Source organism: Lissotriton helveticus, chromosome 12 (assembly GCF_964261635.1).
Source record: "Lissotriton helveticus chromosome 12, aLisHel1.1, whole genome shotgun sequence".
Classification (NCBI taxonomy): domain Eukaryota; kingdom Metazoa; phylum Chordata; class Amphibia; order Caudata; family Salamandridae; genus Lissotriton; species Lissotriton helveticus.
Window position 1 is genome coordinate 852,302,372 of NC_136073.1, and position 25,203 is coordinate 852,327,574.

At 46.7% G+C, this 25,203-nt stretch overlaps 2 protein-coding genes across 6 annotated transcripts in view; one reads left to right on the forward strand and one right to left on the reverse strand.

Annotated features, from left to right (window-relative positions):
* Positions 1–20,357, reverse strand: part of ZBTB7A (zinc finger and BTB domain containing 7A) — a 139,816-nt gene extending 119,459 nt beyond the window's left edge. For both annotated transcript variants that reach the window (XM_078669261.1, XM_078669262.1), the window contains exon 1: positions 19,984–20,357. The gene's annotated coding sequence lies outside the window, so the exon portion shown is untranslated. The remainder of the gene's footprint in view (positions 1–19,983) is intronic.
* CREB3L3 (cAMP responsive element binding protein 3 like 3) overlaps positions 1–25,203 on the forward strand; it is a 448,824-nt gene that overhangs the window by 144,676 nt on the left and 278,945 nt on the right. The gene's annotated exons all lie outside the window — the stretch shown is intronic.

A 25,203-nucleotide genomic window follows, 5' to 3' on the forward strand; every position in this document is an offset into this window, starting at 1 on the left:
CAAGAGCATCAGACTGGTGTGCTAGCTGTATGCAAATGCACTTTGGAGCCTTAACAGGTGTACAAGTGCCTCAAAAATGCAGATCTCAATAGATTTTGCAAAGAAGACAACATTGGATTTGATACCTTGCTCTAATGAATGGTAAAGCTTCTAATAAAGATGTTAGCAGAGTAGTGCTGGGACACTGGAGCTACCAGGACATTTAACTAAAAAGCAAAATTAGCATCAAGAGGCCTAGAGAAAAAAAGAAAACATCTGACCTTGTGAATGAGGTTTTAATGGAAAGAGGCATCTCCTCAGAGGATGGGAAGTCACAAGATGCTTTTGTTTAAGATTTCAGGGTAGTCCACTTCCTGTCTACATGCTGAAGAAGAGACTATCCAGTCGAAGTAATGGAAGTGATGTGGGTGAGAATACCGATTCCCTAACAATGACATGGTCAAGATCGAACACAGATTCTGTTACATAGTCTTAGTCAAAATGCTTACTTAAGTTTGTAAGTTTGTTCACCGCAGAAAGACAATCTATAGAGGGAGATCAAGGTGGCCCAGCATGGTACTCCAGAACCCACCCTAGTTTAATGTTTAACTAAACTTTCCACAGTTTTACCACAATACACTACACCCTCTGTTCTTTGGATGCAAAATCCATACACCCAATGCTTCAATAAGGGGGTCGAAACACCTCATAACAGGCTCCCTTTTTTGGGCAAAGGAAGCAGGAAACAAAGGTACAATGGGATTATCCAATCCAAGTCAGTACTTGGATTAAGATGAGGGAAGCAACCCCGGGCACGAGCATTTCACCCTAGTGGTGAACTCATCCAATAAAGACCTGACAGACTCCAAGATGCAAGTACTTAAAAAAGGATTAGGATTTATTTCCACCCCTACAATTGACAAATTGAAGCTGCAAAGCGAATTGGTTAGTTTTTGAGAAGGATAAAGCTAAAGGCATTTTCCAAGACAAAGAAAATGATGGAAAAGAAAGATTCCGGCTTAAGGAAAAAATATTCTTAGGCTCTACTGACGAATGCTGTCCTTATTGAAGTTCAGAAATTTCAACACACTGTAGTTAAAGAAGAAGAATCAATTGATGTTTCCATGATTTGGAGGTTCCAGGAAATTATCACGGAAAAAGAGACTCCCGTAACACCTCGAGAGAAAACAAATGCATCATAATAAAACTGGCAGACAAGGGTGGGGCAAGTGTCACACAAAATGTGGATGACTACAGGGAAGAGTTTCTTTGTCTCCTGGGAAATAGAGGGAACTATAAGAAATTGGAGAAACATCGATAGAAAAATTAAAAACTAAGATTCGGAAACTGGTTGAAGAGACTAAAACGAACAGAGAAGCTGACCTCCTTGTGACAAAATATACCATTATGCTAAGTTTTTACACCCTGCCAAACCAAACATACATAAAAATAGGACACACACCAGGAAGACCTATTGTGTTGGGGATCAATTCTATTTTGGAACCATTGTCAAATTTCAGCGATCAGTTCTTGAGACCTCTAGTGGTGCACACCCCCCATACATAAAAGTCACAAAGGATTTGTTGAGACTACTAAAAATCATCCCGTATAAGCCCAAAATCAACTTACTTGCGGATCTAAATGTGGAAGGTTTCTAGACAAGTCTGCCTCAGGAAGAGACTTTGAGGGTAATGGAAGAACGCCTATACCTCGACAACCTGGTTGCACACTACACCGAGACATTTCATGCTGGAGGGGGTGTGTCTGTATCTGGTTTTTTTTTAGCTTGGGGGTACCGTGTACCACAGGTACACAGGACTTTGATGTTGAGTTGGGGGGCACATTTGCCTCTAGGACTGCCTGATTGTATGTCCACCATTTTAAAACAACTACAGTAATGAATTACACCAACCCAATTAGAAGCAACATTGAACTCTGGAAGAGGTACATTGAAGACATTCTGATCATTTGGAGGGGAGATTTAAAGGCAGCAAAATCATTTAGAAAAAGGGGGCCTATACCTTTCTACATTGACCAGGAATATCTTTCATAGTAACAGCATTACAGCATTTAGTGTACAGATACACATTTAAAGGAGACAGACAAGAATAGCTTGTTGAAATTCAATAGTCACCACCCTCGACCTCTCCGTAAGAACCTCTCTAATGGCCAATTCCTCAGGCTAAGCTGGGATTGTAGCCAATTAGAGAATTTTAACAAACAAGCAGACCACATTAGTAACAAATGAAGACAACACCGTTTTCCAGAATCAATTAAACAAAATACAATAACACGAGCCAAGAACAAAAACATAGAGGCTCTTATTGAGCATGACCAGAAGAAAGAGGAAACACAACAGTTTGTGTCCATAACCACTTACACCTGTATCTTGAAGTTGATTAAAAAAAATTGATTAACAGAAACTGAGGAATACAAGGAACAGGCAATCTGAAGTTGGAGATCCCTATTTGCACATGAGAGAAGCAGAAATTTGAGAGATGCTTTGGTTCATTCAAGGACTTACAAAAAGATTGAGAAAGATAACCAGACAACCTTTTAGAGTCTACCACCGGTGATGGGTCACCATCCATGTGGGGGTTGCAGCATATGCCATCTTATGAAGCCTACCAAGAGATTAAACTCCGATCTTGATAAGAGAATGGTAACAATACAAACATATGAATTGCACCTCCTCAAGCGTTGTGTATCTCAGCACCTGTCTGTATGTTATGAGGTATGTAGGGATGACTAGTATGAAAATAATACTTTTTCTGGACCATATTTGAGCAGGTACAACAATCCCCAACCAGATTGGTAATCAAAGATTCTCTTGGAAAAAGAATGAAGGTGGGCATACAAATTAAACCCCGGGATTGAATGATAATATTCCGTGGTGAAACCTACTGCTTGTGAAAAGATTTCCATTCTAATCATGCACATGTACAACTTACAAACACTTCCCTTTGAGGCTTCTGCACTTATAAAGGTCGTTCATTAGGATCTTATGATAATAAGCAATTTTTGTGGTGTGATCTATCTTTGAATACTTTTCAGATTAGTGTGTACGTGTATAGACTACTTATACCAGAACATGACAGATTCCAGAAGGGCACATTTCTTTTATCGGGTCTGCACCTCCTGCTTTCCCTAGTAAGGAATAAACATATTTGAAACTTTTTTGAGTTAGCAAACGAACTCTCTTTTGACACTTTGGAGTTGGGCCCCTTAGAGCACATGATGTGAGTCACCACGATCAGAGTAAGCAATGACGTAGTGCGTACGCAACCAGCTACGTCATCACATACGCGTTCTCACGTTTCTCTATGCTAGACAACAATCCACACAAATACGGACACATGTGTTTTTGTTCCCCAGTATTCAAGAGTTACAAGAGTTATGGGACCTTGTTTAGGTGGACTGCCAGTCCATTTGTTTGAAGTTGTGAGTACAGAAGAGGAGGACTTCTTACTCTGTTCTCCGAATTAAAAGAATATTTTTCTGAACTATGATTATATTCTCTGCTCAGGGATCTTTGAAAGTGTAATAGTTATTTTATGGCTTTCTACAGTGCATGACACACGGGTCGAGCCCTGCCTGTAACTATCGATGGTGTGATGATAATCCTGTACGAGTAGGTACCACATCAGATGGCATAAAGGTCTGCCCAACTCCAGCACAAGATATCAGGGACTCTGGTGACATCACGATGAGCAAGAACTTGCATGCACTAATAGTATGAATGCGTGTTTGGACAACAGCAGGCTAGTGTGACTACACGTTATTAGTCAAAGGAGCACGGACGTTTCTCTCCCAGTGAACACTACAAACCTCATAGCACATGGTTGCAATTTTCAGGTTTGCACAAGAATTTAATTTGAACGTGAAGTGTATCATGGCCATGGATCTTGAAAAAAGTAACACCTATATCATTGCACCATGCTTGCTCATTTGTATATAGCACCTATTTCCAAAAATAAGAGGACTTAGTAAATCACCAAGTTGTCAACAACAAGACTCAACAATTAGCAGTGGAGCTATAACCTACACTTGTATATGTGGATGGCATACACGTGTGAGGAATGAAAGGCTCACCCAATAGCACAATACACTCCCAAATGACGAGTTGGGATCAGTGTGGTCCTGACAAAAACTAGAAGACCTATAAGGCTGAACTTAACCTGCTGAAACATGTTGATATATGGAAGTAGGAGTCACTAATCACTACCAACACATTCAGCCCCGATTATAATTTTGCCAGGGTTACCTCGACAGTAAAGGTTAATCAGGTTATCTTTGGCAGTTTCAACTCTTCCTGATCCCAAAGAGTACACTCACTAACAAAAAGTCCTTCCCCCAAAAGTGGGGTAGAGCCCTCCCGGCTAGAACTAGAATGCTGGGCAAGGACTCGATGAAGCATGCCACACAATTCAGTGGGTGAAAGTCCTTTTACAAAATCAGGGTTTGACCAGGTTACACTCAGGGTTTACTCCTAAAGTTACTCTGATCCAAATATTTCCTCATGGTGTTCTTCAGGACAAAAATGTAGGTTTTTTCACCTGACAATTTATGCTCAAGGCAGCCTTAGTTATTCATACACTGAACAACTAATACATACAGAAAAACAGGAGGCAGGCAAGTTAACCTTTCCTGTAAGAGGAGGAGGTGGTAAGATCTGTTTACAAAAGACACAGATTGAACATATATGCTCGATATTCGCTTTGTACAAAAGAGAAACACCACATCGCCTCAACAATGCCACTACTGACCCATCGACAAGACAAAAACTTCGAGCACACAGGTGCAGCAAATTTCCGACAGCATAGTAGCCATCATGTCTGCTTGCAGAGACCAAAAATGGTCATACCGTGTACGACAGGCTATAGGCAAAGGTGAAATCCAGAGCTTTATTCTCACCCAAGTCACACAGTACAATGATGGGACAACTGGATCAGTTCTAAAGAACTTAGAACAGTGCAAACCCAACACAACCATTGTATGCACCTCCCATCAAAATTTGTTTTACGATGAGACGGTTTCTGTAAATTGACAAAACTAGAATTCTGCAACCCAATGTGTAACTGGATATGTCGATCTACGGCAGGGATTCCAAGTCTGTGCGCCATGTACTTCCATCCCTTGGACTCACTTTGATTGAGGATGGAAGGTGCCTTACAGCTGCAGTTCTTTGAATGACACTGGATATCTTGACCCTGTGTTTCTGAATATCGCCATACTGGAAGCCACACATACTCAGCTTGAAAACCACCAAGTTTCCACCATTACTGGGGAAATATAACTCTTTCAATGTGCCTCATTTGTGTCTTAAAGCAGGAGTTACTGTTCAATCACTGGACTCAACACAATGCAGCAGCAGTGTCTGCATATCCTGTATTGGTGGCTGAAGTGGGCGGGATCTATTGGGAAATGTTCCCATTTTTTTTGTTAATCTTGCAAAACTAGTTTTCCTACGTTTTGTTAAAAAGCATCCGTTATTTGGCGGTTAATGTCAACCTTCAGGTGCCAAAGAGGAGAGATGAGGCCTTGTGTACAGTAAAGTCAATGGAGAGGAAGACCGCTAAAGAAACACCTTCTCTGCATGATGCTTGCAACCTGAAAGGAATATAAATGTGTACAATTGGTTAGTCAGCAAATCTAAAAGCTGCTTGGGGCGAGTATAAACCTTATTTGATGGAGTTATTTGAGGCTTTCTGGTGACACAGAAGCATTCTTTTTTAGAGGTAATTCAATTTTATAATATTGACTTACATATTCACAGTGCTTTCAGTCACAGACTGGGACCTCGTGTCATTGTAGCTAAAAATGTCACCATTACCCCCTTCACCAACCAGGATCCAGTTCTGTAACTGTCTGGTTACACACACAGACATCTGCAGTGATCACATTAACAACCTGAGCGTTGTTAAGTTTAAAGAGTGCATTTCCCACCGTTAATTGTCCTTCATTTTTAATTTAAGGTTTGTGTGTTATATTTTGTATGTATGTACCCGAATGTGAAAGACCAACAATATAGTTGCCGATTATGTTCTTTTTAGCCACTCATCCAACCCCGCCCCCGGTCCGGACCCACTGACCTGCCCCATTGCACTCAAAAACCCTCTTCCTGTACTTTTTTTTAAAAAAAATACACTTCAACCGCTGCCTGTATTAGATTTGGAAAACCAAAGGGGATGATTGACGGAGTGTTGAACATTACAAAGACTCACCCCAGTCAACTGATCTGGGTTTAATGCATCTTCATTCTTTAGCTCACTCCGCCACCCCAGTTCAGAAATGGCCATACGCAAATCCGTCTGACCCTGTGCCACATGGGAACAGTCCAAACCCGAACTGCTAAGCCACGTCTTCACTGGAGCGGAAACAAGCATCCTGGGACCGGTTTCGGGTTCATCACCCTCATCAGCCAGGCTATTTTGAATCCAGTGGCAAAGTGAGCAAGGGACCCACATCTGGGCATACCCTGCCAACTTAGGGCGAACAAAGCAAAACTAAAGGGGATGATGGACGGAGTGTTGAACATTGCAAGCCCTCTCCCCCACTCAACTGATCTGGGTTTAATCCATCATCATTCTTTAGGTCACTCCGGCCATATGCAAATGTGTGTCTTTTGTATTAGATTTGGAGTCAAACCCGGCGTTATTCAGACTCAACGTTTTCCTGTACCCCCTTGGGCCTTTATATCACATGCCAAAATTAGGGTGGGATAAAAAATAAATAGACATGCAGCTCAACACAGTGAAGACATGCACCCTGTGATTTCACTACTGGGGCATAAATGTGCATTTCTATCAACGCATTGTAATCTAGGGCCAGATGTACAAAGGCATTTTGTGGTCACAAACCCTGCAATTCAGGTAATCACAGGGTTTGCAACCACAAAAATGTTTCCATTTACGAAACCCATTTTGCGAGTCCAAAAATCCTTACGGACTCGCAAAATAGGTTTTACGATCCATTCTAATTTGCAATTACAGGTGTGGGAGACTGAAAAGGGTGCTCTCTCCCAAGTGTGAGTAACAATGTATGTCTCAGTGGCATGTGATTGCAATTAATTACCAGGACATCAAGGGAGGTGGTAACTGATTCACAAAGTGGAGGGTGTCCAATTGGAGAAAAATATATATTTATAGATATATATATACATATATGTATATATATATATATATATATCTCTCAGCACCAAGCGGCAAAAAGTTGGCGCAAAATTTGTGATCTGTCTCTTAGTACAGCGGGCTTTTTGTCCTGTAAAACTCAATCATGGCAAATCTGCTCTAGTGAGGAACCCTAATTTTCACCAGACACTCAGCCTAGAATTAGATAGCACACACAACTGCCAGCCTGTGCCAGCTCCCCCTGACCCCTTCTGCCCGTGTCCTACCCCTCACAGACGACCTTCGTCAGTAAGCAGGTGCTAGGCCCATTTTTCTGTGGCACCTCAGCTCCTTCACCACTTTTGTTTTGCACTTGTATTGTTCCCCACTGTACTTTACTGCTATCAGCTAGCATTGTATGTTCCTGATTAAGACAGCCCCTGCGCCACTCCTTTTTCCCGCCGATTTTGCCACCTCCCATCACCCCTCCTACCCCTAGGATCTACTTAATGGAGACTGCAGCGCAGCCACGCACCAAAGGCAAGCCCATCTGCACCCGTCCGCGCCCAGCGCCAGGAACCCTGGCCCACCTCCCAGCCACCGGTATACTTCTGCCGAGCAGCAGTCCCTCACCCCCAGGAGCCGGAACAACAACTGCTGCATCACCTCACCATGATCAACAGAAGGACCCTTCACATGCCACAGCTTCACCTGCGACATTAACGTCTCTGTGACTCCCACACAGCCGACACCTTACCCCGGGGTACGGCTCCGCTGCGTGCTTCTCAAAATTCAGCACCTCTACAAGCATGCCACAAAAATCTGGGACAACATAGCCAACCTCACCCACGACGTTATGATCTTCACAGAGACCTGGCTCACTCTCTTATTGATGCCCGACATCGCCACCACTAAGCCCCACGGCTACAAGATGCTACACCCCCAGCAAGCACGGTGGAGGCATCACCATCATCCACGAGGACACCCTCCAATGCATCACCTCCGAAGAGCAAAATCAGAATGGGTGCGAAAACAACCATCAGAGGAACCCTCACCAACAGATCCCCGGGCCCCCACCCCAGGTTCTGTAACGCTATCTTTAACTTTATCACCCTCCTAGCTATGGACCTCAACAACGACATCCTCCAGTGAGACCTGAACTTCAACCTCAACGACACTAGCAACACCAATTCCGGAAACCTCCTGGAGAGCATTAGCAACATCGGCCTCTCGCAGCGGGTCACCAGCCCCACTCACAACACAGGCAACACACTGGACCCCATCTTCTCAGCCAGCGACAGAATCAGGTTCTCCCACGTAACCGAGCTTACCTGGAAAGACCACAGTATCATCCACTTCATCTTCACAGGCTCACCGGAACCCGTCAACATACCCACAAACCTGCCTCACTGAAGTTGCAGGGAAAGCAAAAGGAGGCTTGGGTCCTGTCACTGCCTGACCTGGACCACTGCAATGTAATAAACGAAAACAAATTGCCAGACAGGTTTGAAGTTGCAGCAGAATCACGGAGTTCCTTTGGACCTCAGCCCTCAAAGACAAAAGGCCCAACTCTACCAACACCCTCAAACTCACTGTCCATAGCTTTACCAACTGGATCTATCACCCCCAAGAGGAAGGAGACCAAGAGCAGATCCAGCAAGCATGCTAGCTGGTTCACTGCCAAGCTAGGACCCATCAAACGCAAATGCAAGTGACTGGACAGGTGTTGCCACTGCAGCAGGAACCCCTTTGACCTCAGCACCTTCAATTCAGCCCTCAGCAATTAACACAAGTGCCTCAGGAAGGCCAAGAGGGACATCCTCACCAACTGCATCGAGGCCAGCGCAAACCACGCCAAGGAACTCTTCAACATTGTCAGTGAGTTTTCCTGCCCAGCTGCCACTGAAAAAATATTTAATCCGTCCCAGGGCCTCTGCGACACTCCACTTCCACAACAAGATATAAGACATTTACGGCATTTTGACCCTCAACCCTCCAACCTCGACCAGCTCCTAAGATCCACCAGCGCAGTCAACAGTCTCCAGCTCAATGACTGGACACAGCTCACGCCCCAGGACACCACCACAATCATGAACTTGATCCACTCCGGATCACCAACAGACACCTTTCCCCATCGCATTTACAACCTAATAAGGAAAGAATCTGCAGTACCCTCACAGACATCCTCAACTCTTCCATCACCACTGCTGCCATTCTTGGCGCATGGGAGCATGCCATGGTCAAACCGCTCCTGCAGGAACCCTCAGCTTACCCCAGCGAACTCAAGAACTACCATCCCATTTAGCTACTCCCCTTCCCTGCCAAAGTCCTGGATAAAGCCATCAACCGCCAGCTCACAGAGTACCTGGAAGATAACAACCTGGTTGACGCCTCCCAATCTGGCTTTCAAACCAATCATAGCACCGAGTCCACCGTGATCGCCGCAATAGATAACATCAGATGCCTCCTCGACCAAGGGGAGACCGCAACCTTGATCCTCCTCGACCTCTTACCAGATTTCAAAACCGTATCCCACTTCAAGCTCATCGCCAGACTCCACCACATCGGCATTAGGAGTAACGCCCTCAAGTGGATCTCCTCCTTCCTCACTGGATGAGCACAAAGGATCTGCCTATCACCCTTCACCTCCGACCCCAAAAGCATCTTCTGCGGAGTCCCCAAGGGCTCCTTCCTCAGCCCCACCCTCTTCAACACCTACATGACGGTGCTAGCTGACATTGTGTGCACCCACAGACTCAACATCATCTTACACCAACGACACTCAGCTCATTCTCTCCCTCAAGGAAGACCCCACCACCACCAGATATGACTTCCGCAGCACCATGTCCAACTTTGCCAACTGGATGAGGTCCAACTGCCTGAAGCTGAACACAGACAAAATGGTGGTGCTCATCTTTGGAAACAAAACCTCACTATGGGATGACACCTGGTGGCCCACCGTGTTTGGCCCAACAACGACCCCCTCACACCATGCACACAATTCCGGCATCATCCTGGACAGCCAGCTCACCATGAAGCAACAGATCAACACTGTATCCTCTTTCTGCTTCCCCACCCTCTGTCTGATCTTCAAATGGATCGCCATCGCCACCAGAAAAACAGTCACCCAGACCCTTGTCTCCAGTCAGCTTGACTACGGAAACACACTCTACACCGGAACCACCAAACAGCTCTTTAAACGTCTCTAGACCATTCAGAACACCACAGCCAGATTCATCCTCAACCTCTCCGAGACAACCAGCACCACCTCTCACCTCAAAACCCTCCACTGACTTCCCGTCCACAAGAGATGCCACTTCAAGCTACTGACTCACCGCCTACAAAGCTCTCCACAACACCGGACCCACCTACATCAACCACAGACTGACGCTTCACCGACCCACCATGGAGCTTCGCTCCACCTCCCTCACCCTGGCACACATTCCCCTTATCCGTTGGAGCCACAGTGGAGGTCGTTCTTTTTCCTATCTTGCTGCCAAGTCCTGGAACGAACTTCCCCTCCACCTGAGAACCTTTCCCTCTCTCGCAAACTTCAGGAAGGGGCTCAAGACCTGGCTCTTTGACTAGGGCATCAGAACCTCAGTGACTGGATACCCCCCTGGGTGATAAGCCACGCTTTACAAGTACCGCCTGATTGATTTATCTGCCATCTCGAGTCTATCACACTTGCCCAAAAGCAGCCCCTGCTACATTTCCCATTCATAGGTCTTTTAAAACCCACAAACTATTGTTGAGGCACCAATCCACTGCAAATCTACAAATGTGAGCTAAAAAGCCCGCACAAGTCTCCTCACCCATTACCGTCAATATTCCATGAAAAGCTACGCCTGTGACAAAGCCAGTCCTACCAATGCTCCTCAACCATTCCCTGCAGCATCCCATGCAATTTTACATCGGTGACCTTCTCTGGGTGACCGCTGCGCATTCCTCATCACCTGCAGCATTTTGTGCTATTTCAGATAGGTGATCCACACAGCTATGTTGCTGTAGCTCGCTACAACATGGGGCTACCCCCGCTACCTCCACAACTGTAGCTTCCCCTTGAATAAACAAATACTTCAATTCTGCACAACACCCATTGTCACTCCAGAAATGCCCCTTGGACCTGACCTGTAGCACAGACTGCTACTTATGAACTATGAACCACACACAGCCCTAAAGATGCTCCGAAATAGGATAGAACTGAGCACATAGGGTGCTAGCGTCCTCTTGATGTTGTGGTCTTACTTCTGTGATGCAATATCACTCTGCATTTTAGGTTTGAACTCGAGTAATATTGTGAGCAGTCTTGGCAAAGAGACAGCAATGAATAGCTGTACGCCACATACTTGGGGTGTTGTACCAGTATAAAGGCCCCCTGAGTATATATGCATGTTTGCATGGTTGGGTGATGTTCTCATCCGGGAAACAACCACTTATTTTTGTGTTATTTTGTCTATTATATACGATTCCTAGAACACAATGGCTATAGCCCCTGCTTAGATCAGGTCAGGCGAGTAACTGATGCAGTCAGTTTACGTTACTCCAATGATCCCCGTTACAGAACTTTTGCAGCTAATAAATCTATTAGATCAGCATGGGCAATTCATTGCCACAATATAATCAACTGTACCCGCTTGCTCTATATATAGGTTCATTATCCGACTATTACACATGCAATGCATTTCATTAACTTACACTAGCACTATATAATTATTGGAAATTATCTTATGCAACATGTGGGATTTGCTACTTGACCTTTCAGATTTATTAGCCATCCACTTGCTGTATTCATACTGCACTATTTTAAAGAACTACATTCGATTAGCATCTCTATTTGACACTTTGTATCTAGCTGGAACTTCCTTGAACAAAATATATTGCTTATGCTAAATTATGAAGTCTTGGGGATGGTGCCCAGAGAATATGGGATGGCGCCTGGGGTAAGCAGGGCCGCACAATTTATCTGAGATGGAAACGAGGCTATGGCCAGACTCCTGTCACATGATAATCACGACACAACAACAAAGAATAGCATTTATGTTAGTAGACTTCTTCAGAATTTTTTTTTTTTACTTTAAATATGTATTTCTTTTCGACTCTCAGAGAACAGTTTTCAGACATTCTAGTCACTTAAAAATAAGCATATAAAAACGAAAATGGGCGAGTGTGACAGTTAGACTCAGCTGACATACGTGGCACTGAGCCATGTTCAGTGCAAGCCAGAACTACACATGGTATTCTACTTGCCCTTTCCTCACAAATCCTGAGGCTCTTCGAACTTCCATAAACGTAAAGACAGCCAAAAGAAGTCTACGGACCCAGGATGTCGAATGCAAGTCCAGAAAGCTAGATCCATGCTGGGCTTTCAGTGTAACCACAAACCATACCAATTGTATTATTATAAATCAGTGCATATTTTATAGATGTCTTGAAAAAGTGGCTTTGAAGCAAACCTTCTGGACTTAAATTCCACACACCCAGTTTGATTAGGACACAGTTCCTCACTTGCCAAAACTTAATGGAAAAATCTAGAACTTCTATTAACGTTCTTAAAGAAACTATCCTCAAGTTTAGAAATTTAGAGAGTCCACCTCCAGGGCGACTTGCCCACTTTTAGCCATTCGTCATGGCTAGCCCTCAGAAGAACGAAACTTCTGTCACCTCATCTTTGGCACTGCCAGAGAAGATTGGAAACTGGAGCCATGATGCAAGTAAGAAAATCTACACAATACTTCCCTGGTGAGCAAACCAAGGCTCAAAGCACTCATGCCAGAAGTGGGCTGTGGATGCAAGTAGACCAATCCATCTTTATAAGTTGCTTTCCATGGCAGCTGCATGAGAGTTTGCGCCCTAAAATAGGGACAGTTGCAATGTTGCTTACAAGATCCTCAGCATGGTATGTGACCAAACTGTGTCTACCTCAAAAGTCAATGTCTTCTGGCAGTCCTGGCTGAAATCCTCCCTCCTCACACCCAAAGGCTAGAAGAAAAAAAAATAAGATTACCCATTTTACATGAAAGTCTTTATTGGTGTGAACGCTGATTAAAGGTTGGCTAAAACGGTCGCCTGGGCGGACCGTCTGAAATGTATTTAGTCACCCAGTAATAGGATTATAAATGCAGTGGCGAATAATTCAACCCACCAGCGGAGGTCGACATGTTCCTGCCAATGTAAAACCTTATGGTTCCCACGTTGCATGAAGACGCCAGCCAGGCAACCGTTTTAGATGACACACAATTCCCCTTTGATTTTCACCCTCAACCTACGAGAATTAGGAGGCTTTTTATTTTTGCAGATTTATATATACCCGAAGGTAATGGAGAGCTTTACATGAGCACCAGTTACGTTACACAAGGACACATTAATTTCTTGGTAGGCACGGGGAGATTAAGAGATTTGCCCAGAATCACAGGAAGAGGAGCGGATGCCGAGGATCGAACCTGGTCCCCCAGCTCCAAAGTCGGCAGCTTTAGCCGTAAGGCCACAACCCCAACCCCATATTAGCCTCAATAGCCCTCACCTCATAAAAAAAAAAAGATTCCCTAGGGATCTCCCTATTCACTTTGATCTGTAGTAATTCGCACCTAGATCCGATTGATCAGAGCAAGGAGGGGCCAGAGGATGAAGCGTGCCACCTAACAGGTGGACGAAGGGCCTTCGTCCTTAAACAAGTGAGCTTCTTGTACCCATGTCTTCCTCTTCTTACACTTGGCAGTTAGGCTTTGTGTAGATTTACTTGTAAGATACCATGTATGTGCAGGAGTTGTTGTGCCACATTCTCATTGGACAGTCAGACTGGACAGTCACACCATTTGTAGCAGGCGAGATGAACTACCAACTCTGGGTCCTTCCTGTGGATAACCCTGTAGCCCCTAAAGGTAACTGCTGCAGATGTACCAGCCAGACCGCTGTACAAAAGATTGTACAGAAGTTTCGGTCTGGTCCTAGTCTGTCCATCTTGGGTGCTAGTGCTTGATTCTGATATTCTACTGCGGTCTGACCTGCCAACATTTTAGAACAGGAAAGTGGGAGATTATAAAAAACAAAACCGGGGGAATGCATTTTCCCTTTTAAATTCTATTGAAGCAGAGGGAATTTTGGGCGAGCGATAGCTAAAACAGAGCCATTTTTGGATTAGAAATTTGGGAATCTCCTGCCTGAAACATGTCTGTTGGCATGTATGCATTACTAATCTTTCTATATTTTTTATACATCATTTCCACTAAAGGCCTTGAAAAAGCCCCAGGCCTACATGCCACGAGGGGTCAAACACGTTCTGGCTGTGCTCCTCTGGTACAAGAAAAGCAAATATAAAAAATAATAATAATAAATTGCCCATTTGATCTATGATCGCACTGTTATTTCTCTCTGCCATATATACTGATGTGTTCTATTCCTACGTAATCTGTCTGGGTACTATTGCCAAAAGAATATATTTGAGGTGCAAACATCCCTGATATCATACTCCGCCCGTTACACTTTTGAGGGACATGGTGTGCTTTGGGTGTCCCATCATCATTGCCCAGCAGTGATGACGAACAGAAAATCTTAATGATAGAGCACCCACAGTTGACTTGAATGAGTGACAAATTCATGTGGTGGTGCATGGCTCGCCATAAAGGGGGAAAAACTGACATTATACCATGGTGCAGTTTTTTCAAACTGTTCAGAGGACTTTTGCCGGAATGCAAAAGTGACAAGGGAATCAGTTTGCAGAGAGCCCTATAAAAAACAAGCATTGGCATAGCCAATAGGTCTCGCCTTTGGGACCTTATAAGTGTTTAGCTATGCAACAGTTTTTGTTGCACCAAGGATATTGTGCTGCATAACTAAATACTTATAAGGTCCCAAAAGCGAGTCCTATTGGCTATGCCCGTAAGAAAGTTCAAGTTTTGGAGTAGAACTTGGAACACGAGCAGGAAACAACGTATGCAATAATCACGCCGGGAATGAGAGAAAACAGGCAGAAAAAGTACCAAAAATCAATGTGGAGCACAAAGGCAACTATAAATGTGAATGTTTTTTTATAACACACAACACGACGTTTAAAAGAACCAATAAATGCTATTGTTAAACTAAAGACTCAGATACTTTTAACAGACGGCAGTGAGATACACTGCAAGCCTATTTACAAATAAAGAACTAATGTTGGAGGGAGAATGCTCACCGGTAATGAAAGAAAACAGACAGCAGGCAGAGAGAGTGCCAAACATGTAGCGGAGCTCAAACATGAGCTGAGCAGTAAACGCCGATAATACACACAAAGTGATGGAGTACGCCGATAATACACACAAAGTGATGGAGTAGAGATTAGAACACGAGCAGGAAACATAAATAAACATGTGTGCTGAGAACACCAAAGCTGCGTTTGTGCTTGGAGGGTGGGAGGAGGGCACCTAACGTCAGGCGGGAAGAGGGAAAGCCAAAATTAAAAAGAAGCAGCGATGGAAGGGAAATGCTACGTTTGTACTATTTTCACTTGCAACAATTATTTAAAAATGTACATACGCTCCCTAATGCCCCTTGGCGATGTCCGTGCTGTAGGCGATTAGAGCCCACATCCGTCAGTAAACATCCCAGCTGGCGACTGAGCACCGTGAAAGTAATCCGAGGCCGAGTGGGTGCCAGGGCCTCTTTCTGCCTAACTTGATGCACTCGGAAAGGGCGAAAGCAAAAAATAAAACAAGGGATAATTGTTTGCCGGGGTGGGAGCCGGCGTGAAAAAAAGAAAGGCGGGCCGTTATTGTTGCTGACTAAGAGCGAGCTGCATGACGTGGTGCTTAATAAAAAAAGTAACCCCGTTTGAGCCTCAATCGGAAATTAGTGTTTTACTCGATGCGATTTCTTCATTAAACGCGTGCGTTTACAATATATACCCAAGCCGTGAAAGTGACCGCGCTATCATTATTAACATGACCCAAGGCAGGAATGCAGCTGCCACAAGCCGTGGGGGAGAGAGCGGAGGGGGATGGTGTGTGGGGGCCGGCCTGCCGGCCGGCCAGCCTGCCATGATTAATTAGGGGAGGAGAAGCCTTAGGGGAGGAGAAGCCGCAGAGCGCACGCTGGGCGAAGCCCTTTGATGTGCTATGCGGCAAATGCAATTAGGAGGGAGGGAGGCTGATGCGCGTTCGTGTTTGATCACGTGGTTCACGTGAACTTCATGAAAACCGCCAGCAAAAAGCTGGTGGTTTCACGAGGATTTTGGCCACTTGAATTCTCGCTCTGCTCGATGCGCATGCGCGCATCGATAGGTCGCGAGACCTAAAAAACCCTCCTTCACTTTAACCTTAAAATGGCTTTCTGTGGGTATACATCCCATAGACAAGAAGGGCATGCGGAAGGAGAGCAGACCAGGCTTTCAAGTCGCCCATAGACCTCTGGAAGTGAGATTAGGTGCAGGGGGGAGGTATATGAAGCAAACATTGATGGTGGCCCCTTTGGTGACCACACCCTACCTGAGCTTCTTCCTGGGAAGACTTAATTAACCGCTTGCTCAAGAACACCGATTCAAAAGGGGTGGTGATGGACAGAGTATCTGAATTAAGCAGAACACTCCTACCCAGTCAAACGATCAGGGCTTAATCCATCACCGTTTTTTAGCTCACTGCACCATCCCAGTTCAGAACCTGGCTACATGCAAATTAGTCTGACCCTGGCCCAGTGCATCATGGGAACAGGGCAGACCAAACTACCAAGCCAATTCTTTACTGGAAAGGAAACAAGCTTCCGGGGACCGGTTTCTGGCATTACAGCCGTCTTCGGCCCGGCTTGCTTGAATCCTGATGGTGCAGTGAGCAAGGGACTCACATCTGAGCATACCCTTCCACACTTGTGGTGGCCAAAACGATTCAAAAGGGGTGGTGATGGACAGAGTATCTGAATTAAGCAGAACACTCCTACCCAGTCAAACGATCAGGGCTTAATCCATCACCGTTTTTTAGCTCACTGCACCATCCCAGTTCAGAACCTGGCTACATGCAAATTAGTCTGACCCTGGCCCAGTGCATCATGGGAACAGGGCAGACCAAACTACCAAGCCAATTCTTTACTGGAAAGGAAACAAGCTTCCGGGGACCGGTTTCTGGCATTACAGCCGTCTTCGGCCCGGCTTGCTTGAATCCTGATGGTGCAGTGAGCAAGGGACTCACATCTGAGCATACCCTTCCACACTTGTGGTGGCCAAAACGATTCAAAAGGGGTGGTGATGGACAGAGTATCTGAATTAAGCAGAACACTCCTACCCAGTCAAACGATCAGGGCTTAATCCATCACCGTTTTTTAGCTCACTGCACCATCCCAGTTCAGAACCTGGCTACATGCAAATTAGTCTGACCCTGGTCCAGTGCATCATGGGAACAGGGCAGACCAAACTACCAAGCCAATTCTTTACTGGAAAGGAAACAAGCTTCCGGGGACCGGTTTCTGGCATTACAGCCGTCTTCGGCCCGGCTTGCTTGAATCCTGATGGTGCAGTGAGCAAGGGACTCACATCTGAGCATACCCTTCCACACTTGTGGTGGCCAAAACGATTCAAAAGGGGTGGTGATGGACAGAGTATCTGAATTAAGCAGAACACTCCTACCCAGTCAAACGATCAGGGCTTAATCCATCACCGTTTTTTAGCTCACTGCACCATCCCAGTTCAGAACCTGGCTACATGCAAATTAGTCTAAAAAACGGTGTTGGATCTAGCCCTGATCTTTTGACTGGGTGAGAGTATTCTGCTTAATTCAGAGACTCTGTCCCTCACCACCCCTTGTTGTAAATATTTTTGTCCACCCTAAGCGTGGAAGGGTATACTCAGACATGAGTCCCTTGCTCATTGCACCATCAGGATTCAAGCAAGCCGGGCCGAAGACGGCTGTAAGGCCAGAAACCGGTCCCCGGAAGCTTGTTTCCTTCCCAGTGTAAGAATTGGCTTTTGTAGTTTGGTTTGCCCTGTTCCCATCATGCACTGGGACAGGAACAGACTAATTTGCATACAGCCAGGTTCTGAAACTGGGATGGTGCAATGAGTTAAAAACGGTGTTGGATCTAGCCCTGATCTTTTGACTGGGTGAGAGTATTCTGCTTAATTCAGAGACTCTGTCCCTCACCACCCCTTGTTGTAAATATTTTTGCTCAAGAACACCAGCCCATTCCTGTAAAAGGCCAGGTGCGCAACACATAGAATTTTAAAGTGTATCCATTGCTTTACCAGACAAATAGCATACCAATTTATTGTAAAGCGCTCTGATATCCTTCGGGATCTTGTTCGCGCTGTATAAAACTTTATAAATAAAATAAAATAAATAAATAAATATCAAAAATGCTGGTGTAAGATGGTTCAGGCCCAATGGTCACAGCGTGTAACCCTGGCGAATGACAAGAACAACCAAAGCGTATACTACACACTATTTAAAAACAGATGATTTAGCCAAAGCTACTATGGGTCTGCAAACACCTGACAAAAGTGATGTCCCTGTCTTAATGCACTAGTCTACCCTGGGTTCCACAGGCCAACAGCATTACCCTCAATGCCATGGAAACCACAGTAGACACTTGAGATTTTATAACGGGTGTGAGCTGCTTTGTAAAAGGAGTAGAGAAATATTGAATGAATGTCTAAATTTTGTTAACGATGATAAAAGTGTATTTTTTTTAATGAAATGCATTCTAGAATGGTATACTAACCAAGTGTAGGTGTGAGTTTGCAATTAAGCAGGAGATATAACTATTTAAGAACGCAGTTACTGTCAACAAACAGGACTGTTGTTTTATGTTTCATTATATTTAAAGTATGTTTTATGGTACTCAACTGAAGTCACTTGAGTAGGCCTGGGGAAAAGCAGAGCCCTGTCCCTTTAAGAGAAACCCATCTAAACAACCAGGAAGTCCAAGGCTCGCGGGACCCGTGTTAAGTCACTCCACTGACTCCCCCAGACTAAGTCCACCTCACCCCGCTCTGGGATTGGTCCCCGGGTCCCGCCAGCCCCAGGTATCGGCAGCCCTCATGGGGCGGTGCTACTGTCACTCAGCGCACCTCCCTCGTCCCACGACCTGGTCGCAGTGCTCGCTGGGGGATGTAGTCCACGGCGGCGTTCCACCTGCTGGCGGCCGGCAGCGGCACGACTACAAGCCCCAGAGGGCCTTCCAGCCAGACCCTTCCCTCTTCCCCCTGGCAGCACCAGCACTCTCCGCGCGCCCCCACCCCATAGGCCAACGTATGTACGCAGCAGAGAATAAGACGTTGTGGGTGTCAAGGCCGTTGCCTAGACCCTGCCGCCCCTCCTAGACAGGTGTGGCTCGACCTGAAACTCTGCAAAGATCGGTCGCCAGGGGAGGCTTCAGCCTGCTGACATGTGTTGGGGTACATTTCCCACCTGGCCTATGCCCCGCCCACGGGGGGTTAAGTATGGGCGAAACTGGCAACTTAGTGACATGCGGCTCCAATACATTCAAGTAAAGCACACCCCTCCAATGTCAACACCCAAGGATGTTTCCACAACACCGTCTAAGCACAGCCAGTTGCAGCAGGCACCAAACCCACCAGAGGCAGAATGTTCCCAGACCAAGAGATGAGGATTTCCCCCCTCGCCCCTCCCCACAGTGGATTACATTTCCCAGACAGATGATTAACTTCTCAGAGCCTCTGCTACAAATCACTTAAAATGTATCCCAATAAACACCTCCCCCTTCCCAGCCTCTCTGCTGTCAAAGTTAGGGGGGTAAGGGGTGGGTGGGGAATTTTAAAAAAGAAGGGGAAAAAAAGAGAAAAGTGTAGTGTGCAGCCAGGCACCCAGTTGCAAGGTGGTAAATGCACACCCCAGACTCCAGCCCCAGGATATGGGGCACCCTAAAAGAGGGCAGGGGCGTGCAGGGAAGGAGGTTAAGGGGGATCCCGGAAGCTTACCTGCTGGTCCTGGCGGTAGGTGGGGCAGGAGGCGCCTGGAAGTCAGTGCCTGCCCGGCCAGCGCCTGCTCTTACTGTAACTGTACATCCAAAAAGCACCCGTATGATGCTCAGCTTCCCTTCCTGGTTTCTCTAAGGGCACAGGGGTCCTCCTCCCTTCTCTTAAAGGTGCAGCCTCCCACCCCTGGCTCTGGCCAGGCCGAGAAGGGTGGGGGGTGGAGGAAGAGGAGGGTGAGAGGGAGAGATGGCTTGGCAGTGCTAGAGCCAGAACAGGCTCTGCAAGTCCCCGGGCGCAGGGGCAGCACCCTGCCACGTCTGCCCTGCCCGGGCTTGGAGGGTGGGCGGGAGAGGGCCCTCCAGGAGATACAATGCCTGGCTGAGGCTAGGGAGAACCCTCTGTCCCTTCCGCCCACCCCCTCCCCTCAATCCTGTGACCTGAAATTAATAACATGCTTTCTGCCTTCCTCCTCCACTCAGCCACCCCCTCCCCTTCTCGCCCTCCCTCCTCTGCCATGGCTAGGTGCCATCTTATCTAGCCCACAGCAAGGGGCAGAGCCCTCCCGAGCCTGCATCGAGCCCTCCCCTGTGCCAGCAGCTTGTTTGTGCTCAGATGCCTGCTGAAGAACATTGCCCCTCTCCACCCTTTTTCTACCTCCCATGCATTCCTTTCCATGCCTCCCCACCCAGAAAGAAGCCGGTCCCAAGTATGACATCTTAATATTCGCCTGGTTTTCAAAACAGCAGAAGGGAGGGTGGTTTCCACGACTGTAGCACCCCGTGCTAGGCTTTGGGATCCATGCACAGTGCATTATGGTCCTTGTAGTTCTGACTTTCTCTTCTGTTAATGACCTTCGTGCTTGCACCATAACTGACAGCCCGAGTTTTAGAAAATCGATGCCAGCGAGATAATTTGTGTTACCTTTTCTGCATTATGTATTTATCTAAAATGCATCTCTCTCATTTCACAGAAATTGAGAGAAATGTTGCCAACCCATGTTTGTTTAATCCACATTCGGTCTGGTGTAGGGGAAATCGGTGTTTATAGCTCCGGTTTAGAAAGGTTTAACTTGTTTTCTCCAACGCACCCAGTTCGGGAGAGGCAAACATCAACCTAACTGCCAAGTGACCCAGTCCGAAGTGTGACACTGACGTTCAGTCCTGGTTTTCAGATTTCGGTCACAGTTCATCATATGCTTTCTGAGTCTGCCTCTTAAAGGGCCAGTCTAAACATAGTTTCGATTTAGAAGGAGTCTATTTCCTACATGTTCTTTGAACATTGTTGTTTTAATGGCGTTTTTCTCTATTTCTCATGCATTTGCTTCTTGTAAACGCCAGACTGCGTTACATATTATTTTTTATAACTAGTATGATAGCTCAGTGGGGTGAAGCATCCGACGCAAACACTGTGTTAAATTCTTTTTTTTTTATAACTAGTATTATAGCTCAGTGGGTTGAAGCATCCGATGCACACATTTTTGTGCATCTTGTCAGAGACAGGCTGCAATTTCAATTCAGCCTTTCATTAATTAGAAAAGGAACTCTTATTTACAGCGCACAAAAGCTGCAAGTATGTGCTAACAGGTATGAAATAATACGAAAGTTATTATTATAATCTCTAAACTTATACCAGTGGAGTTTTGGAAACTGTTAGCAGCCATGCCACGTTAAGCATATCACAAAGTATGCTGTGTGACATCAATAGCGGATGACCCAAGTATCTAATAGGTCTATACCAACAGCGAGATAACAGATGGCAACTAAGCATGAACAGTGGTCACAGCTGCTGACGTCACTAGAATGTACAGTGGCGTCACAGCAACCTATTTCAGGAGCCTAAATCAAAACAAATAAAATTAATAATAAAACTTATACTGGGCCTAACATGCACAACAGAAGTATTTGTCCACATGCAGGCAGACCTCACCACAGCACACCGGTCCTAGTGCCTATATAGGCAACACTCCCCACCTTTGCCAAGTTAGCATGCACAATGGAATTAATAAATACACAACGCAATTTTGGTTGGGAAAAGATTGCTACAGGTTTATTCCATACAAAAGTATGCAACATGGTGGGTTATCTTACGGGCGATCCAAGGGCAGGCAGCGGTGACTTACCTACGCTGCCCTACCCGCCTGATGGGCCAAATTGCACTGTGGCCAACCCAATCAGTGCTACCAATTATGATGGGCTCCCCCTCACTTGGATCCCGTGGACCACGGGTCCACCATCTTACTAACGCCCCTTTTTCGGGCTGGTTGTTCAGGCTTACAACCGCCCTAAGGACTAGTGGGGCGCCAACAATTTTCTTCCAGGGACCTGCCATAAAGACTCCTGGGATTTGGCGCTGGCACCCCTATTGTGCTCCTGAAGAGGTATCCTTCTGTACCCTTCCGCCTCCAGATCGCCCTGTAATTCTGCCAAAGCTCTGGAGGTGGCCCTGTTTCCTCCAGAGCCCCCCACCAAGACTGCCCATTTCCTCACTTGCAACCTGCTATTTCCAGGGCCTCACTAATGTCCAGTAAGAACAGGTCCATGCCCACCTTTGACAAGTGAACCCCGTCCTCGTCAAAATACCCTTTGGTGTTGGCATGAATAAGCCCATGCCTGATGAAGCCAAATCCCCTTTGGTCCGTGAACTTGCACATAGCGCCATTTACCCTTCTCCGGGAATGTTCAACTGCCTCACATGACCTGGCACCTTGCCAGACCCTTCGCAGGACTATTTCCGACCATAACTAGCATTGCCCAATGTATTTGCTTTTTTCACCCATATCTGCCTTCATTGCCTGCAACAATGCCCCTCTGCCCATAACCGTGAGATTGTTGCCTTCAAGGTGGATGACCAAGATGTTCAGGGGGGGCCTCCCCCCCTTCGCCAGTCTGTGCTGCAGTTTGTTGAGCAGGCTGTGCCATCGCATGCCAGGGTACCCCAGCCAGACAATCTGTGTCTGGGAGAACCTGTGCTTTCAAGTCCTGTGTTCCACCCATTGTGCCAACCTGGCGACGCACGAGTGGCCAATCACCCACACCTTGAACCCTGGCAAAATAAATGGATGCAAATTTTGACACACTATTTAATGATACTGCTGAGCATATCCTTCTGCTGGTGCCTAGCCAACCCCTTAGAGCCTGTTGAAACCCTTCACAGGAGGATGTAGCGCTCATAACAATGTGACTCTCAGCGTCCCACCTTTTTTATGCACGCTGGTGAGATGCCAACCTTGAAAGCCACAGTGGCCGCCCCAATTCTAAATGAATGACTAGAAAGCTATTTATCTGGATGCGCACGGCCTGACAACACCAAGCAAGCCAGCATGATCCGGTCCACCTGAAATTTTCTGAGTGGCACCAGATCAGCATGTATTAAAAAATAGCCTGATGCTTTCGGGCGGACAGCTAAATAATCGCTGACCCGAGCAACCGGGCAGTACCGTTTGTCCCCCAGAGGCTGTAAAACTGTCTGTCCCTCGCCCTGCCTGGTCAGTTTTGGACCTTCTGATGTGTATTTTTAGGGAGTTACTAGTCAGCTGGACATCCTGGCTGCATAAAGCATCTCCCGACCCATCCTTTTTGGATCTAGCTACTAATTTGCTTATCCTAAATACCACAAAAAGTGGCAGGCAGAATGCCGCTGCAAAGAGACTGGCCTGGAAGTGTGAATTCGGTGGCCTTGCCAACCACCTCTGATCTCTACTCTAGCCCCCCACCTTGAGGGCAGCCCGAATGAGGAAGGTCTCAGCTGGATCCTGCTACCCCATGAGTTTTGCATTGTGACTTACAGCTGCTACGTGGCTTGTGACCCACAAATGGCTCTTCCCCTGTTCCTTTGCCCATAGTACAAAAGATTGAACTCTGTGCTCCATCGGAGACGAATCCTGCTCCTGCGCCCCAGTGACTTTCCAAAAAGTGGAGACATAGGCCTTGTACCGCTTCCTGGTCCCAGGTGCGAAAGTTCACCCATTTTCCTTAAGCGCTGTTCCACTGTAGAATATGTCAGAGGTGTGCCGGAAAGGGGGTCATCTCCGCTCTCGCTCATGGCCATGCCTTCGGAAACTGAGCCACTGAAAATGAAAATGAGAGAGCGCGTCAGCTGCCACGTTCTTGATCCCATCAATGTGTCTCGCCCTGAACTAAACATTGTTGCGCAGACAAGCCCTGACTTGCTCCCTCAGCAAACAAAGAACCAGGGGGCACTTAGCTGTCTGCCCGTTGATGGCCTGCACCACTGCCATGTTGTCCGACCAGAATAGGACTTTCCTGGATGCTAATGCCTCAGGCCATAAGTGCAGGGCAGCCACTATCGGAAACAACTCAAGTACAGGGACATTCGCTGTGATCTTCTTCTTGCGCCAGGCATTCAGCCTCTTTTTGGCACACCATTTACTGCCCATTATTGCCCCAAATCCCTCCCCGCCGGACGCTTCAGTGAATAGGCAAAGTTCTGAGCTACGGTGTCTGGAAGACTTGCAAACAGTACCTTGGAAATCCAGGGCCAAAGAGGCAGCGTCACCAGTGTCGGTCTTGGAGGTGGGGGCCAGAGTCGCCGGGCCCTTGAAGTCGCAAGCGTTGCAGATCCTACTCCATGAGGGAGAAGTCAGGAGCCCTCGTGTCAGGGCTGCGATGCGATGGGGGACGATGCGACATGTGGTGCCCACAGGTCACGGTGCAGGCAGCGGCGTCGTTGAGATCAGGTCTGCAGTGTGAAGACGGTTGATGTGATGTACGTGTCCACAGGTCACGGTGCAGGCAGCAGCATCGTTGTGATAGAGCGCGCAAAGCCCTGGTGTCGGTAGTCCCAAGGTTGCGATGTGAAGCTGGTCGATGCTTCGTGCAGTGTCCACAGGTCGCAGTGTAAGCAGTGGCTTTGCTTGACAAGGCTGGAATCGATGGCGCTGACGTCGGTGGACCCTCGATGTAGGATGGGGCGATGTAGGATGGGGCGATGTGGGATGGGGCAATGCTCCATGTACCTCACGAGCAGTGTCTACAGGCCATGTTGCAGGCAGCGACGTCGATTTCAACATGGTGCACCATCGTCAGTGATACCAGGGTGGCGATGTGAAGCAAGGCGAAGTGCAGTGCCCGCAGGTCACTGTGAAAGCAGCAGCTCGGTGATGGCATCAGGCAGCGACGTCGGGGAGACCAGGGTTGCGGTGAGAAGCGGGGTGATGTTCTCTGTGGTGTGTTCAGGTCATGGAGCTGGCAGCGGCGTTGTAGC